The sequence below is a fragment of the Lathyrus oleraceus genome, chromosome 5 (assembly GCF_024323335.1).
Source record: "Lathyrus oleraceus cultivar Zhongwan6 chromosome 5, CAAS_Psat_ZW6_1.0, whole genome shotgun sequence".
In the NCBI taxonomy this organism is placed as follows: Eukaryota; Viridiplantae; Streptophyta; class Magnoliopsida; order Fabales; family Fabaceae; genus Lathyrus; species Lathyrus oleraceus.
In genome coordinates this window covers 568327496-568343498 of record NC_066583.1, presented here as the reverse complement: position 1 = coordinate 568343498, position 16003 = coordinate 568327496, and the positions used below count along the sequence as shown (strand labels likewise).

The following is a 16003-nucleotide window of genomic DNA, read 5'->3' as shown; positions in this document are numbered from 1 at the left end:
TACCACGCCCCCATAAACGCATCCATAATGGGGTATTTTAGAGTTGTCAAGATAGACTATCCCATATGGATCGGGTCGTCAGGCTGGAAAATCGTAGAGCTTTTCTTTAAAATTAAAGCTTATATTTTTCAAGGCTTTTTTAACCAGTCCTAAAAAATCCGCTACCCATTAGGGGTGGAAATAGACTAGACCGACTAATAGGGGCCTACAACCTAGCATACCATGCCAGACTTTTTTTTAAATAGAAAAAGGCCTAGACTATTTTATAAGCATATTTAGTTAAAAAGGTTAGCCCTCAGGCCTTAGAAAATATTTTAAGCCTATTAGTTCGACCTATTTAAATATATATGAATAATTTTTTTTACTATCGTTATGTTATGTTTTATATTTGAATTAAAATATATAAATAAAACTTGATTATCTTGGAGAACTTATGAAAATAAGATCAAAACACCTTAAGAACATTGTCATAAGTTATTTTCATTAGTTCGCTTAAACAAATAGTACCACAAAATTTATGTTAATAGGTAAGTTAAAATAAGTCAATGCAAATAAATTTTTAGTCTCATTGATCTTTTAATTTGTTAGTCTATTTAAACATTATTTGAATTGTTTATTTACATATGTCTAAAATGAATTGACTTTTATGTAGGCTAACATGTTAATCAAGTTTCGAAAATCCCAAACTCAGACCTAAAAATAAGTCAATGATAGGTTATAAGTCAGACTTAGGCTTCGGTTTTTTGGCTTGTCACGCTAAGGCTTGGCAAAGCCTAGCTCGACCCAACCTATTTCCACCCCTATAACCCATAATTATATTAATACTTATATTGTCTTACTTCAATATAACACATTGATTTTTCTCACCTCACTAAATTTTTTCTCTATTATATATAATCTTTATCTTTTAAATATTATACATTAGTTTAATCAACACTCTTTTCTCGTATTCAATTAGTTTCTTTTATGTTAAATATTTGGATATTATTTTACACAATTTAGAAATGTTTTGTATTTAAAGCACATTATAGTATTTATAAAAGATAATATAGTATTTAAAATGTATTATGTTTAAAATAATATAATTTTTAATTTCATTTATAATAAATATTATAGAATTTTAATTTTATTTTTTTATTAAAAAAATCCAATTAGAGCAAGGTAGTCCGAAGTCCATCTAAAACTGGATTCGGATAATAATTTTAGAACTCATATTACGACAAGGTTGTTTTAGTTCAATCCTAAAAAATGAGATTTTAAAACTAATTGTAGTCTCTCATATCTCTTGGCACAATGGTTGAGGGTCATCTTATTCTTCGTCTGAATTATTTGAGTTGGGCTTAACCTATTCTTACAAAATCAGTTTGTACGGTGAAGGATATCACTTTATATAAACTCTTTCAATACTTTATCTCTAACCAATGTAGGACTTGAGATTTACCCAATAAACCCTCCTCATGCCTAACACTTTTTTTGGACTTGGTAGGTGGATTTAAATGGTGGGTGGCCCAATGTCTGATCGATAAACTTTGATACCAATTTTTGGATCAAACGCATACCACTACGATAAAAGCAACTATTTTTAGTGAGGGTGGAATTGTATTTTCTAGTAGTATAGAGCTCTCAAGGACTGCACCTAGCCTACATAACCCATCATATGTGTCATGGGTTGGAATGTTAAGCCCATCGAATCGCATCGGTGACACTGGATAAATCAATCCAACAATCTGCCCTCCAGTGACAGTCGGGGGGATTAAAACTAATGACCTTGCACTAATACCAATTTTAGAGTTTGGCCTAACTCGTCCTTACAAAACCGGCCTGTACGGTGATGGGTGTCACTCTATATAAATTCTTTCAATGCTTTATCTCCAACCAATGTAAGAATTGTGATTTTCCCAATATGAATCATCTTCCTACAACTCTCTTTTGTTGGATAGCTTGGACATGTGTTCGTAAGTTTTCATTTTGGCACTACAATTCTTTTGTAGTAGTTTGAATTGCGTGAAGAGACTCATTATCCTCATATGAATGTTTAGCCTACGTCACATAGTGTATGGAGTGTGACTCGATAACTATCTTTACTGCAACATCACGTTGAGCACCAAATATTTTTGTTGAGTATTGTTTTATAGTGATTTTTTCTAGCAGTGCACTAGGATCAAAGCTCGACTTGTTTAGGTTTATGGTAAAAATGGATAGATTAGGACTTTGTGTTGAACCTATATATAGAAATAGAAAGGGTACTATATATTTATCCCATCGAGATTTTGGTTATGGCCCTGACCTCGGATGGCTGTTATCTCATCTCTTTTTGACTTTGATCGTGCTTTAGTTCTACTTGATTGAGTAAAACACTACTTGTCTTGTTGTATGAGCAAGTCATTTTTCTAATGAAAAATTATGAGTAGTTAAGTCTTACTGTATATTTATAGCTTGCTATGACATGAACCCTGGACCTCCAACTCCTTTTAATCCTTAGTTTAATTAGTTCAAGTCAATTGAAATACCAAACCCCCATAAACGCATCCATAATAGGGTATTCGTAGAGCTGTCAAAATAGACTATCCCACATGGATCGGGTCTTCAGGCCCGAAAAATCGTAGGCCTTTTCCTTAAAATTAGACTTTATATTTTTCAAGACTTTTTTAGCTCAGTCTTAAAAAAATCCGCTATCCATTAGGGGTGGAAATAGACTAGACTGACTAATAGGGGCCTACAGCCTAACATACATAGGCTCAGGCCATTTCAGACTTTTTTTTAAATAGAAAATGATCTAGACTATTTTATAAGCATATTTAGTTAAAAAGGTTAGGCATCTGGCCTTAAAAAAACACTCTAAGCCTATTAGTTCGACCTATTTAAATATATATGAATAGTGTTTTTTACTATCGTCATGTTATGTTTTATAATTTGAATTAAAATACATAAATAAAACTTGATTATCTTGGAGAACTTATGAAAATAAGATGAAAACACCTTATGAATAATGTCATAAGTTGTTTTCATTAGTTCGCTTAAACAAATAGTATCACAAAATTTATGCTAATAGGCAAGTTAAAATAAGTCAATGCAAACAAATTTTTAGTCTCATTGATCTTTTAATTTGTTAGTCTATTTAAACATTATTTGAATTGTTTATTTACATATGTCTAAAATGAATAGACTTTTATGTAGGCTAACATGTTAATCATGTTTCGAAAAGGTCAAACTCAGACCTAAAAATAAGCTAATGATAAGTTATAAGTCAGGCTTAGGCCTCGGTTTTTTTGGCTGGTCAGGCTTAGACTTGGCAAAGCCTAGCTCGGCCCAACCTATTTTCACCCCTATAACCCATAATTATATTAATACTTATATTGTCTTACTTCCATATAACACATTGATTTTTTTAATCTCACTAAAGTTTTTCTCTATTATATATAATCTTTATCTTTTAAATATTATACATTAATTTAATCAACACTCTTTTCTCGTATTCAATTAGTTTCTTTTATGTTAAATATTTGAATATTATTTTACACAATTTAGACATGTGTTGTATTTAAAAGCACATTATAGTATTTATGTTTAAAATAATATGATTTTTAATTTCATTTATAATAAATATTATGGAATTTTAATTTTAATTATTTATAAAAAAAATCCATTTAGAGCAAGGTAGTCCGAAGTCAATCTAAAACTGGATTTGGATAATAATTTTTAAACTAATATTACGACAAATTGTTTTAGTTCAATCCTAAAAAATCCGAGATTTGTAAAAATCGAATTGCTGATTTTAACATCTCTACTTATAGACACCTTTCAGTGATGGGCTTGGAGAATTTATATGGTAGGGTCAAATAGGTGTTGGAAGTTGAGAGAATCCACTCACTGTTACTTTTTGTTTTCTAATTTCTCTATTTATTTAGAATTGAGTTACGAATATCCGAGTATAAAACCAGATTTAAGTGAATATTAAGTTTTAAGGAATAATATCGAAGTTTTTATTATTTTGTCTCCTCCTTTTATTTAAAGTCCTAGAACTTGAAAAAGTAAGATAACTTTGGGTTTGATTTCTTTCCTTTTCAGGCCAGAGTATCAAGAGATTAAAAATATTGTTCAGCAGGTAATAAAAACACTGGGTCATAAACTCTCAGGATTTGCTGATGACCTTATTGGGATACAACCTCGAGTAGAAGAATTAGACAACCTTATGGACGTGAGCTCAACTAATGATAAATTTCGAGTTATCGGTGTTTGGGGGATGTCTGCCTTTCAACATACTTCTAACCATATTCATGATGGTTCTATTCTTCCTTTCTGCGACTCCATTATGCTGTGGAGTGTAGGGTGGCACCACCTCATGCACAATCCCTTCTTTCACACATAATGAATCAAAATATTTCGACATATATTCTCCACCACTATCACTTCTCAAAATCTTGATCTTTCAACCGCTCTGTCTTTCGACCATAGATTTAAACTTGGCAAATACCTCGATCACTTCACTTTTCTTCTGGATCAGGTAAGACCACAGTAATCGACTGAAATCGTCTATGAATGTAACAAAGTATTTGTTACCTCCAATCAAATCCACCTGGAGAGGGCCACATACATCATAGTATATGACTTCAGAAATTGCCTTTGACCTGTTTTCTGCATCCTTACTAAAGTTGTTCTTATGTTGTTTCGCCTGCACGCATTCTTCACACACTTCGTTTGGAATGTCGATTTCTGGTAATCCTGCAACCATATTTATTCTCTTCAAATATTTGATGTCTTTGAAATTGAGATGGCCAAGTCTATAATGTCATATCCATTCATCTCTGCTGGCTGCTATTGCAAGACACTTATGCTCTATCACATTAAGCTCAATCTTGAAGGTTCTATTCTGAGACATTGGAGCCTTCAAGATCAACCTTCCATTTGAGTCGAGAACTCTCATCATCTTGTCTTCGATAGACACCTTGTAGTTCTTTTCGACTAACTGCCCTATGCTGAGCAAATTACTCTTCAAGCTTGATATGTACAACACATTTGAAATTACTGACCTCTTGCCATCTTTCCTCATAATTAGAACATCACCAACACCTTCAGCTGCTAGAGTGTTGTCATTTGCAAATTTCACCATGTTCTTCATTGAGGGCTTTATGTTGACAAACCAATCTTTTCTTCCAGACATGTGTGATGAGCATCATGAGTCCAAGTACCATTAGTCCTTGAATCTCTCTTCGTCTCTTGTTGTAACCATCAGCAATGTCTCTTCTTCTTCATGTTTCGCCGGCTTTGCATAAGTTTCTTGATTCTTCTACTTTTTTCGACAATCACTAGAATAGTGACCATACTTCTGACAATTGTAACACTGAATGTGACTCTTGTCTGGCTTTTGACCACCGCCTTTTCCTCTACCTACAACACCAGCTCTTTGGTTGCCTTGGTTCCAGGGTTTTCTCTGATTCGACCAATTTCCTTCTTGCTGATTTTGATCGGTCAAATTGTTGTAACCTCCTCTACCTTTGTTGTCATTCCAACTACCTTTTTATTTTCGTTCTTTTGTTGATTGAGCCTGCAAAGCCATATCACTCTTCGACTTTCCTGCAGCTCTTTCAGCCATTCTTTGTTCATGAGATTCAAGCGTCCCTTGAAGCTCTTCCTTTGTCAATTTTGACAAATCTTTCGACTCTTCTATGTCTACTACCACGTGGTCGAACTTTGGAGCCAACGACCTCAAGATCTTTCCAACAACAGATCTTGATGTCAACATTTCTCCACATACCTTGATTTGATTCACCAATTTCGTAACCTTGGTGAAGAAATCAGTTATGCTTTCATTATCTTCCACCTGAATCAATTCACCAGTTGCTGGAAAATGCTTGTTTGGATGACTCGTTAGCATGGTAATTTTCTTCCCACGAATCGATTAACCAGAACTCTTGATACCAGATGTTGGAAATCCCCTAAAATCTATGGAGAATTTCAATCAATCTCGATGAACAAGATTGTTATTACCCACACAATAGCAATGAAAAGAGAAGAACAATGGAGAAAGAAAGAGTGTAAAGAACGATGAAGGAGAAGAAGAATTAAAATTCTGCAAAGTTTTTCTCTGTCCACAAACTGTGGAAAACTTCTTATTCACTTTGCAACTGCAAAATATTGTGAATACAATGCTATGAATGCTTTATTCACTTTATTACAAAAATAAAGGTTACTCCCTCTATTTATAGATTTAGGTTAACTTGGACCTCAAGTCAAAACCCAAAACTATAAAAGCCCAAAATAGCTAACACTACTTAACACACTAGGTGGTTGGACACTTCTTTACTCTGTCGAGCAACCTGTTTTGACATAAGAAATTACAATTCAACAATTTGTGGTATTACATAATCTTCATCTTTCACCTCAAGTTAGGGATATTGTGTGTGTTATTAAAATTGTTTTTCATATACATTGTCTTGCTTCTTCTCAGGGGAAACCACATGCTTCTGAGACTTGTCGTAGGTCTCCAATCTCCTATTTAATTTCTCTCTACATTCTTTAAGTCAAATTATATCATCTAAAAAAATATGCATTTCAGAGCTTCCTCATGAATATGTTTTTTTAAGTGTGTCCAAAATTCTACTCAAACCCCTGATATTATAAATTATAATCTTCATCAGAATCAACAACAACACACACACTAACCACAAAACCACTCACCTAAACACCAACCTGTTCCTAAATCCCTCCGCTTTACTGTCAATTTAACCATCAGCAATTAATTGCAGATGATTAGCCACTTCACTCCTTTTACCCTTAAAAGTTAAATTAATTTTGCCACCAAAAGCGGCCACATCATTCGAAAAACCACCAACCTCCCTATTTTGAGTCATCCAATTTTTCCAATCACCCATTTTAGAATTGACAATAATGTTAGATAATTAATTTGTAAATTAAATAGATCGAGGCTAGAATCGTGAACGAATCATTTTTTTTATAGTATTTCAAGCACTCTCAAATTCTCTTAGAGTTTTTACGTATGAATGCCAATGATAATTCAACCTATACTCGAGTTTGCACAAGACTGGTGAGAATTCTAATGTAGGAAAGATGAAATCCAGAGTTTTGTGTGAAGAATATAAACTTTTATAATATCTTACTATGAATCCTGAATGCTCAATTTATAGGCCAAACTGGTGTTATTTCATAAGATTGTGATCCTTGATTAAACACATACTTTCAACACTACTTTTGCTAAATATTGCATTCTTCGCCTATAACAACATTTTTCAAACATTGCACTATTTCTCAGACAACAACAGTTTTCAAAGGCGGTAATTTTTTACATTCTGCAACACTTCATAAAGTGTTATCTATTTCTCAATTCAAAATACAAACTGGTTAGTACAACACTTCACAAGTTTTGCCTATTTCTGAATTATAAATTAACCTTCACTTGCATAATTTCTTATCATTTTGGAACACACTCAAGATTATTAATTGTTAATAATTTAAAACAACCCCCACTTGTTCTAATAACGACAAGATCAATTCTAAAAAAAGAGAACAAAAAAGACTTACCCTAAATTCAAAAGGCTGGAAGATTTACCTTGAATTCTCAAAGCTGAAAGAGCGGAAAGTACCATTTTTCGAATCATTTCAGGCTGCAGAGTACCACCATTAGATGCACTAATAACAAAAAAATCACCTACATAATTTGTAGTTGCGTGAAATGCTTGCACCGAATATTGTGTTGGTCGCGGAGGACGTGAGGGACAATCAAATATAATATGACCTTGTTGCTTGCAATAATTACAAAACTTTTTACTGCAACTCCGAGAAATATGTCCAAATTGTTTGCAAGAGAAACATTGAACATGTCTCATATCACGACCTTTACCTCTACTCTGAGTAACACATGCAACTGTCACCGGCTCAAAAACAACAGCTTCATGAGACATGGCTCCTTGAGTAATGAGACGTTATTCCTATCTTAGAAGTTCTCCAAAACATGTATTCAAAGAAGGAACTAAATTTTTCTTAAGCAAAGTACCTATGACAACTTCAAATTTTGGGAAAAGTTTCATGAGAAACTGATTTCGACTACTTATGTTGTAGACCTCTTGGACAGTCGCGGGAGCAGTCTTAGGAACATTGCATGAATAAGAGTAGAGTGTTTTGTCCATATATTCAAAAAACCATAATAATATTCTTGAATAGATAAATTACCTTGTTTGTAATCGGCTATCTCTACCTTTAACTGAAAACGCTTAACTACATTGTCCTGCTTGTAAATACGCTTCAAGTAATTCTACATTTCTTGAGTAGTTGAAAATGAACACAAATTATTGATCATTTGAGGACCGATAGTGTTGAGGATCCAAATGATTATTTGAACATTTTTGGTTTCACATGCATCTAATGTAACTTTATCTATAGGAGGTTTAGACACATTATCTAGATGATTCCATAAATCTTTTCCCTTCGTATAATTATTGAACTCAAATTTTTAAATTGGATAATTCTTACCGGTAAAACGGACACAAAAATAATTTCTTTCGTTTTCTGAATCCATGATACAAATTGTATCTAGATATTTTTAAAAGACAGTAAATCTCTTTTGCATCCTTTTGTAAGTGCTGCAATGTTTTTTTAATAACTTGCAAGAAAGTGAAAAAGGAAAAGAAACGAACGAAACTTACTTAACGTTGTTGAATATTGTATGCTAGCATTAAATATAATACTATAAGAATAGCTATCACACTGAATGTTCAATCTTCTAGCAACGAAGAACATTCACCAAATCACAAGAATATAATCACAATAACAATCAACGATAATCGAAACACTCAATTGCAATCAAATAAACCAAACAAATCAAGAATCGAAAACCAACAACCGGCAATCAGGAATCACACCCACGTTACATCACCACGTTCAACTACCTAGATTTGCAGGTGCTACCATTAGACTAAGTTAAACATGCAGCAGGATGATATGTTTTTCTTAATTTCTGACAATTAAATCAACCCACCCGATGAATACATGTTTCGTTGAACCCGTCACCCACAAAATCTGTGAGCTCTAGCAGGCGGAAATGGGTGGTCATATAGAAACTGCGGTTGCACTCGGTTGTTGTTTTTTCGACCGAAACCGCCCTATTCGACCCGATGTCCACCCATACCGTCAAATATAACATGGAGAGGTAGGCTTATAGTGCATTAAATTTGAACAACGTAATCTCACTTACTCACGAGAATCCTCTTACTGAGGATCTCGGAGACCTCGGCCTTCTCGGGGAGTTGCTTCTTGAGCCATTTTCCTGTTGGTAATCTCGTGTGTTCTTCTTGAAGTGTCCCTTATGAAATTATCTTTCAATTTATCTTCTGAATTGGTAGGTACTCTTAATGCCATGTCCCTTTACTCGATGGTAAAAGCACCATTGGTCAGAGTAAAAGGCCATTTGTTCTTTTGGGTTTTATGGTCCGTTTAGTATCCGGGTGTGCATGATTTATTTTAGGATGCAATCTCTCCTTGCATTAAATTAAGTGGTTGGAAATTTTGTTTGTCTCCTTTATAGGTGTTAGTTTGCATTGGGGGATGCTTTGTCATTTTTGTGGATAGTTCTCTCTTCAGTCTGGTGCTAAAATGCTCTCAAGCCATTATAAAATGCTCTTACAAATGTCTCCTAATTAAGATTTGTTTCCACATCGGATAATCTATACCCTGAACATATGTTTATAAATGGGGAACAATCTTCACCATACAAATCGGTTTTATAGGGATGAGTTAGACTCAACTCACATATTCTAAAATGGTATTAAAACCTCACTTAAGATCCATTGGACCACACACCATTTAGTTCCACGCCAGATACCTAAATCATAAGCGTGATAGGGAGTGTTAAGAGTCTCACATCACACAATCTATGACATAAACATGTGTTTATAAGTACCCTACAAGCCGATTCTTTAGGAATGATTTAGGCTCAATCCACACATTCTAATAAGATTAACTACATATATCATTGTCTCATTAAAATGAGCAAGATAGTCATTTAAGGTTCAAAGTATTCTCGACAAGCATTAAATAGAATTGTTGTCGATACTCGTCAATGTCTGCTTTCGTAAAACTAGTGAATTAATTTTCAAATAAATTCTACATATTAATTGATTGAGTGACGAAGTACATTGATGTACAAATGAAATTTAGCGACCTTCAAATCAATTAAGAGGGTTTTTCACTTTAAATTGATTGTAGAGAGCTTGATATGTTGTCTTCATCAAAACCTTGAAGGAGGTTTGTCTTCACAACATAGTGTATGGAGTGTGACTCGATAACTATCTTTACTGCAAAATCATGTTGAGCACCAAATATTCTTGTTGAGTATTGTTTTATAGTGATTTTTGCTAGCAATGCACTAGGATCAAAGCTCGACTTGTTTAGGTTTATGGTAAAAATGGGTAGATTAGGATTTTGAGTTGAACCTATATATAGAAATAGAAAGGGTGCTAAATATTTATCCCATCAAGATTTTGGTTATGGCCCTAACCTCGGATGACTGTTATCTCATCTCTTTTTGACTTTGATCGTGCTTTAGTTCTACTTGATTGAGTAAAACACTACTTGTCTTGTTGTATGAGCGTGTCAATTTTCTAATGAAAAATTATTAGTAGTTAATTCTTACTGTATATTTATAGCTTGCCATGACATGAACCCTGAACCTCCAACTCCATTTAATCCTTAGTTTAATTAGTTCAAGTCAATTGAAATACCACGCCCCCATAAACGCATCCATAATGGGGTATTTGTAGAGCTGTCAAAATAGACTATCCCATATGGATCGGGTCGTCAGGCCCGATTTTTCCTTAAAATTAGAGCTTATATTTTTCAAGACTTTTTTAGTCCATCCTAAAAAATCCGCTACCCATTAGGGGTGGAAATAGACTAGACCGACTAATAGGGGCCTACAGCCTAGCATACATAGGCTCAGGCCATGCCAGACTTTTTTTTAAATAGAAAAAGGCCTAGACTATTTTATAAACATATTTAGTTAAAAAGGTTAGGCCTTAAAAAACATTTTAAGCCTATTAGTTCGACGTATTTAAATATATATGAATAATTTTTTTTTACTATCGTTATGTTATGTTATATAATTTGAATTAAAATACATAAATAAAACTTGATTATCTTGGAGAAATTATGAAAATAAGATGAAAACACCTTAAGAACAATGTCATAAGTTGTTTTCATTAGTTCGCTTAAACAAATAGTGTCACAAATTTTATGTTAATAGATAAGTTAAAATAAGTCAATGCAAATAAATTTTTAGTTTCATTGATCTTTTAATTTATTAGTCTATTTAAACATTATTTGAATGGTTTATTTACATATGTCGAAAATGAATAGACTTTTATGTAGGCTAACATATTAATCAAGTTTCGAAAAGGTCAAATTCAGACCTAAAAATAAGTCAATGATACGTTATAAGTCAGACTTAGGCTTCAGTTTTTTTGGCTGGTCAGGCTTAGGCTTGGCAAAGCCTAGCTCGGCCCAACCTATTTTCACCCCTATAACCCATAATTATATTAATACTTATATTGTCTTACTTCAATATAACACATTGATTTTTCTCACCTCATTAAATTTTTTTCTCTATTATATATAATCTTTATCTTTTAAATATTATACATTAATTTAATCAACACTCTTTTCTCGTATTCAATTAGTTTCTTTTATGTTAAATATTTGAATATTATTTTATACAATTTAGACATGTGTTGTATTTAAAAGCCCATTATAATATTTATAAAAAATAATATAGTATTTATGTTTAAAATAATATAATTTTTAATTTTATTTATAATAAATATTATGGAATTTTAATTTTAATTATTTATTAAAAAAATCCATTTAGAGCAAGGTAGTCCGAAATCCATCTAAAATTGGATTCGGATAATAATTTTTAAACTCATATTACGACAAGATTGTTTTAGTTCAATCCTAAAAAATCCGAAATTTGTCAAAATCGAATAGCTCATTTTAACATCTCTACGTATTGACCCCTCTCACTGATGGGCTTGGAGAATTTATTTAGAATTGACTTATGAATATCTGAGTCTTTTGTATAAAACCAGATTTAAGTGAATATTAAGTTTTTACGAATAATAACGAAGTTTTTATGAATAATAAGGAAGTTTTTATTTTTTTTGTCTCCTCCTTTTATTTAAAGTCCTAGAACTTGAAAAAGTAAGATAACTTTGGGTTTGATTTCTTTCCTTTTCAGGCCAGAGTTTCAAGAGATTAAGAATATTGTTCAGCAGGTAATAAAAACACTGGGTCATAAACTCTCAGGATTTGCTGATGACCTTATTGGGATACAACCTCGAGTAGAAGAATTAGACACCCTTATGGACGTGAGCTCAACTAATGATAAGTTTCGAGTTATCGGTGTTTGGGGGATGTCTGGAATCGGAAAGACAACTCTGGCTTCAGCCTTGTATGATAAAGTCTCCGGTCAGTTTGATGCAAGCTGTTTTATTGAGAATGTAAGCAGAATTTATAAAGATGGTGGAGCTAATGCTGTAATGAAACAAATCCTTCAGCAAACCATGGATGAAAACAATCTAGAGACATACAGGCCATCTGAAATATCTAGTATTGTTCGTAACAGACTATGCAACAGGAAGCTCCTTGTAGTTCTTGACAATGTAGATTTATTAGATCAAGTGGAAGAATTGGCTATAAATCCCGAATCTCTTAGCACAGGAAGTAGAATGATCATTACAACCAGGGATATGCATATTCTAAAAGCGTATGGAACATGGTTAGTCTCTCAAAATACACGCATGTCGTATCAAGTGTATGAGGTTCCACTATTGAATAACAATGATGCTCGCGAATTGTTTTATAGAAAAGCATTCAAAAGTAAAGATCCTACTAACGGTTGTGTGAAGCTGACTCCAGAGGTGCTAAACTATGTTCAAGGTCTTCCATTAGCAGTTAGAGTGGTGGGTTCTTTCTTGCGTACTCGAAATGCTGGCGAATGGAGAGATGCCTTGAATAGATTGAGGAATAATCCGGACAAAGAAGTTATGGATGTGCTTCAGGTAAGTTTTGAGGGATTACATCCAGTGGCGCAAGAAATATTTCTTCATATTGCTTGTTTCTTTAAGGGGGAGAAGGAAGATTACGTGACTCGAATTCTAGATGCTTGTGAGTTGCATCCTCTAATTGGAATTCAAAGTTTGGTTGAGAGGTCACTCATAGCTATTAGAGATGAGGAAATTTATATGCATGATATGTTGCAAGAATTGGGGAAGAAAATAGTTAGGCAACAGTTTCCGGGCGAACCAGGATTGTGGAGCAGGTTGTGGCTTTATCAGGATGTCTACGGTGTCATGACAACACAAACGGTAACGAGATATCTTTCCAAAATTTAAACTTCTCTTTCCATTAGATTAGATAGTTTAACTTTTACCATCAAATAAAGATATCTTGCAATAATATTTATTTATAAGTAAACAAGTCCAATTTATTCAAGCATTTTGTTTTTTCTCCCTTTCTTAACATGTATATTCTTACTATTTTCAGGGAACGAACAAAGTTAAAGCCATAATTCTAAACAAAAAAGGGCATAATTCTGAATATCGTCGGTTGAGGGCTGATGGATTATCAATAATGCAGGGACTTCAAATTCTTATATTATATCATAATGATTTTTCAGGAAGTCTCAAATTTCTTTCTAACAGCTTGCAGTATCTTGAGTGGCATGGTTACCCCTTTGTTTCTTTGCCATTAAATTTTGAGCCGTATGTGCTTGTTGAATTGAACATGCCTTGTAGCAGCATCCAACGACTATGGAACGATCACAAGGTATTGTAATTTGTTTCATTATCTCCTTAACAATTTAACAATATGAATTATTGTTGATTACTCTATGAAAAAACTCAAAAATAATATGCGTATAACATTCAGTTTAAATACAACATACTAACAGTTGGTTGCTCATTCTGTCTTCCCAGGATCTCCCCTGTTTGAAAAGGGTGGATCTCAGCAACTCGAAATGTCTTGTGGAGACACCAAATTTTTCTGGAAGCAAAATACTTGAGCGACTTGATCTTACAGGATGCATAAACCTATCGTATGTCCATCCATCTATTGGACTTCTGGAAAAACTTGTTTTCTTGAGTTTTGAAGGCTGCAGGAGCTTGGTCAGGATAGTTCTTCACGGTGACACTGCATCTAAGTTATGCTCTCTCAAAGTTCTGCACCTCTCTGGCTGCACAAAACTTGAAACTATACCAGAGTTTACAGGGGTCTCGAATCTTGAGTATCTTGATATTGATCAATGTACAAGTTTATCAATAATTGATCAATCGATTGGGGATCTTACACAGCTTAAATTCCTTAGTTTAAGGGACTGCACGAAACTAGAGAATGTACCCTTAGGGAAGGCATCAGCTTCTGCTGATAAACTTACATCTTCAAGTTCACACTATATGAAATCTTTGATTTTTTTGGACCTAAGCTTTTGCAATCTAAGTATAGTCCCTGATGCTATTGGAGAGCTAAGGCATTTAGAAAGGCTAAATCTAGAAGGAAACAACTTTGTTTCATTACCATCTTCAATGGGGAGTCTTTACAGTCTAGCATATTTAAACTTGACACATTGCACCAAACTTCAATCATTGCCTGACCTCAAATTGTGTGCTACTTGTTCATCCGGGGGAAGTTATTTTAAAATGATATCCGGAACTCATAATCATAGGTCAGGATTATATGTTTATAACTGCCCCCTCTTAAAGATTGGAGAAAAAAGTCAAGACTTGGCAGTTTCGTGGCTGCATAATTTAGCTCAGGTATACTGCATAATTTAGTACGTGGCCGAATATATATATATATATATATATATATATATATATATATATATATATATATATATATATATATATATATATATTCCTGATTCATCTGAGTTATTTTTTCCTATGGTATAACAGAGTCCTCATCATTTCCGGGGTGGCTTTGACATTATTGTTCCCGGGGAGAATATTCCTGACCGGTTTGATAGAAAATTTAAGGGACGTGCTAGAGTACGTGTACGAAATTATATGAGAATGTATAAAGATTGGATTGGATGCGTCTTTGGTGTGGTATTTGAGGGGCCAAAGTTTGGTAATGATTCCTGGGCGCAACACTGTTGTCTATATCTTTCTTTTGAAAATGAAGAAACAGAAGAAACCTTTGAGATACCAATTCGGTTAGACCTGAACAGTGTTGCTCTCTCAAATGAAAAACATACCTGGCTAATTTATATCTCTAGGCCCCACTGCCATTTCGTGTCAACAGGAGCAACTATCACATTTAAAGCTCACAGAGATCTGAAGTTGTTAAACTCGGGAGTACAGATGGTATGGAACAAGGATTTCTCTAGTACTACATTACAGATGGGGACAGATATTTTCAATGGACCAAAGTTTGTTGGAAATACTTATGCATCTGAATCTTTAAGTAGCAGGAGCCGCAGTAGGCCTGAAATCCAGCTTCCTTATAATTGGCGTGATGCCGATGAAGAGGAAATGCCTGAGATTCAGCATCGTCATAATTTGGGTGTTGCCGAAGAAGAGAAAAGGCCTAGAATTCAGCTTCCTTATAATTGGTATGTTACTGAGGAAGACGAAAACGAGAGAAGGGGAGTGAATGTTCATCTCTCAAGTATCGGCCTTACAAGTTTCCAGAGTGTACTCACGTAACTCATGATTTGTATTAAAAAAATACCCTCCATAATTTATTTTGTTTATTTCTGCCATTTCCTATACACATGAAAAAAGTAATAAAATATCGGCAAAATTGTTTGTGTTTTTTTTTTTTTTTTTTAAATCTTATATCTTATCTATAAAAGTTGTTAAGTTACTTAGGTTTTATTTGATAAAAATAGTAGTTGACAACTTATAATTGTTAAGTTAATTGAAGTGTTTGGTGAATTAATCGATAAATTAAAATAATATAAAAGATATTTAATATATAATAATTATTTTATTTT

The 16003-nt window shown here is 33.5% G+C and overlaps 1 pseudogene; it reads left to right on the top strand.

The window, feature by feature from the left end:
* Positions 1-15728, top strand: part of LOC127082110 (TMV resistance protein N-like) — a 49529-nt pseudogene extending 33801 nt beyond the window's left edge.
* Positions 15729-16003: the final 275 nt, after the last annotated feature.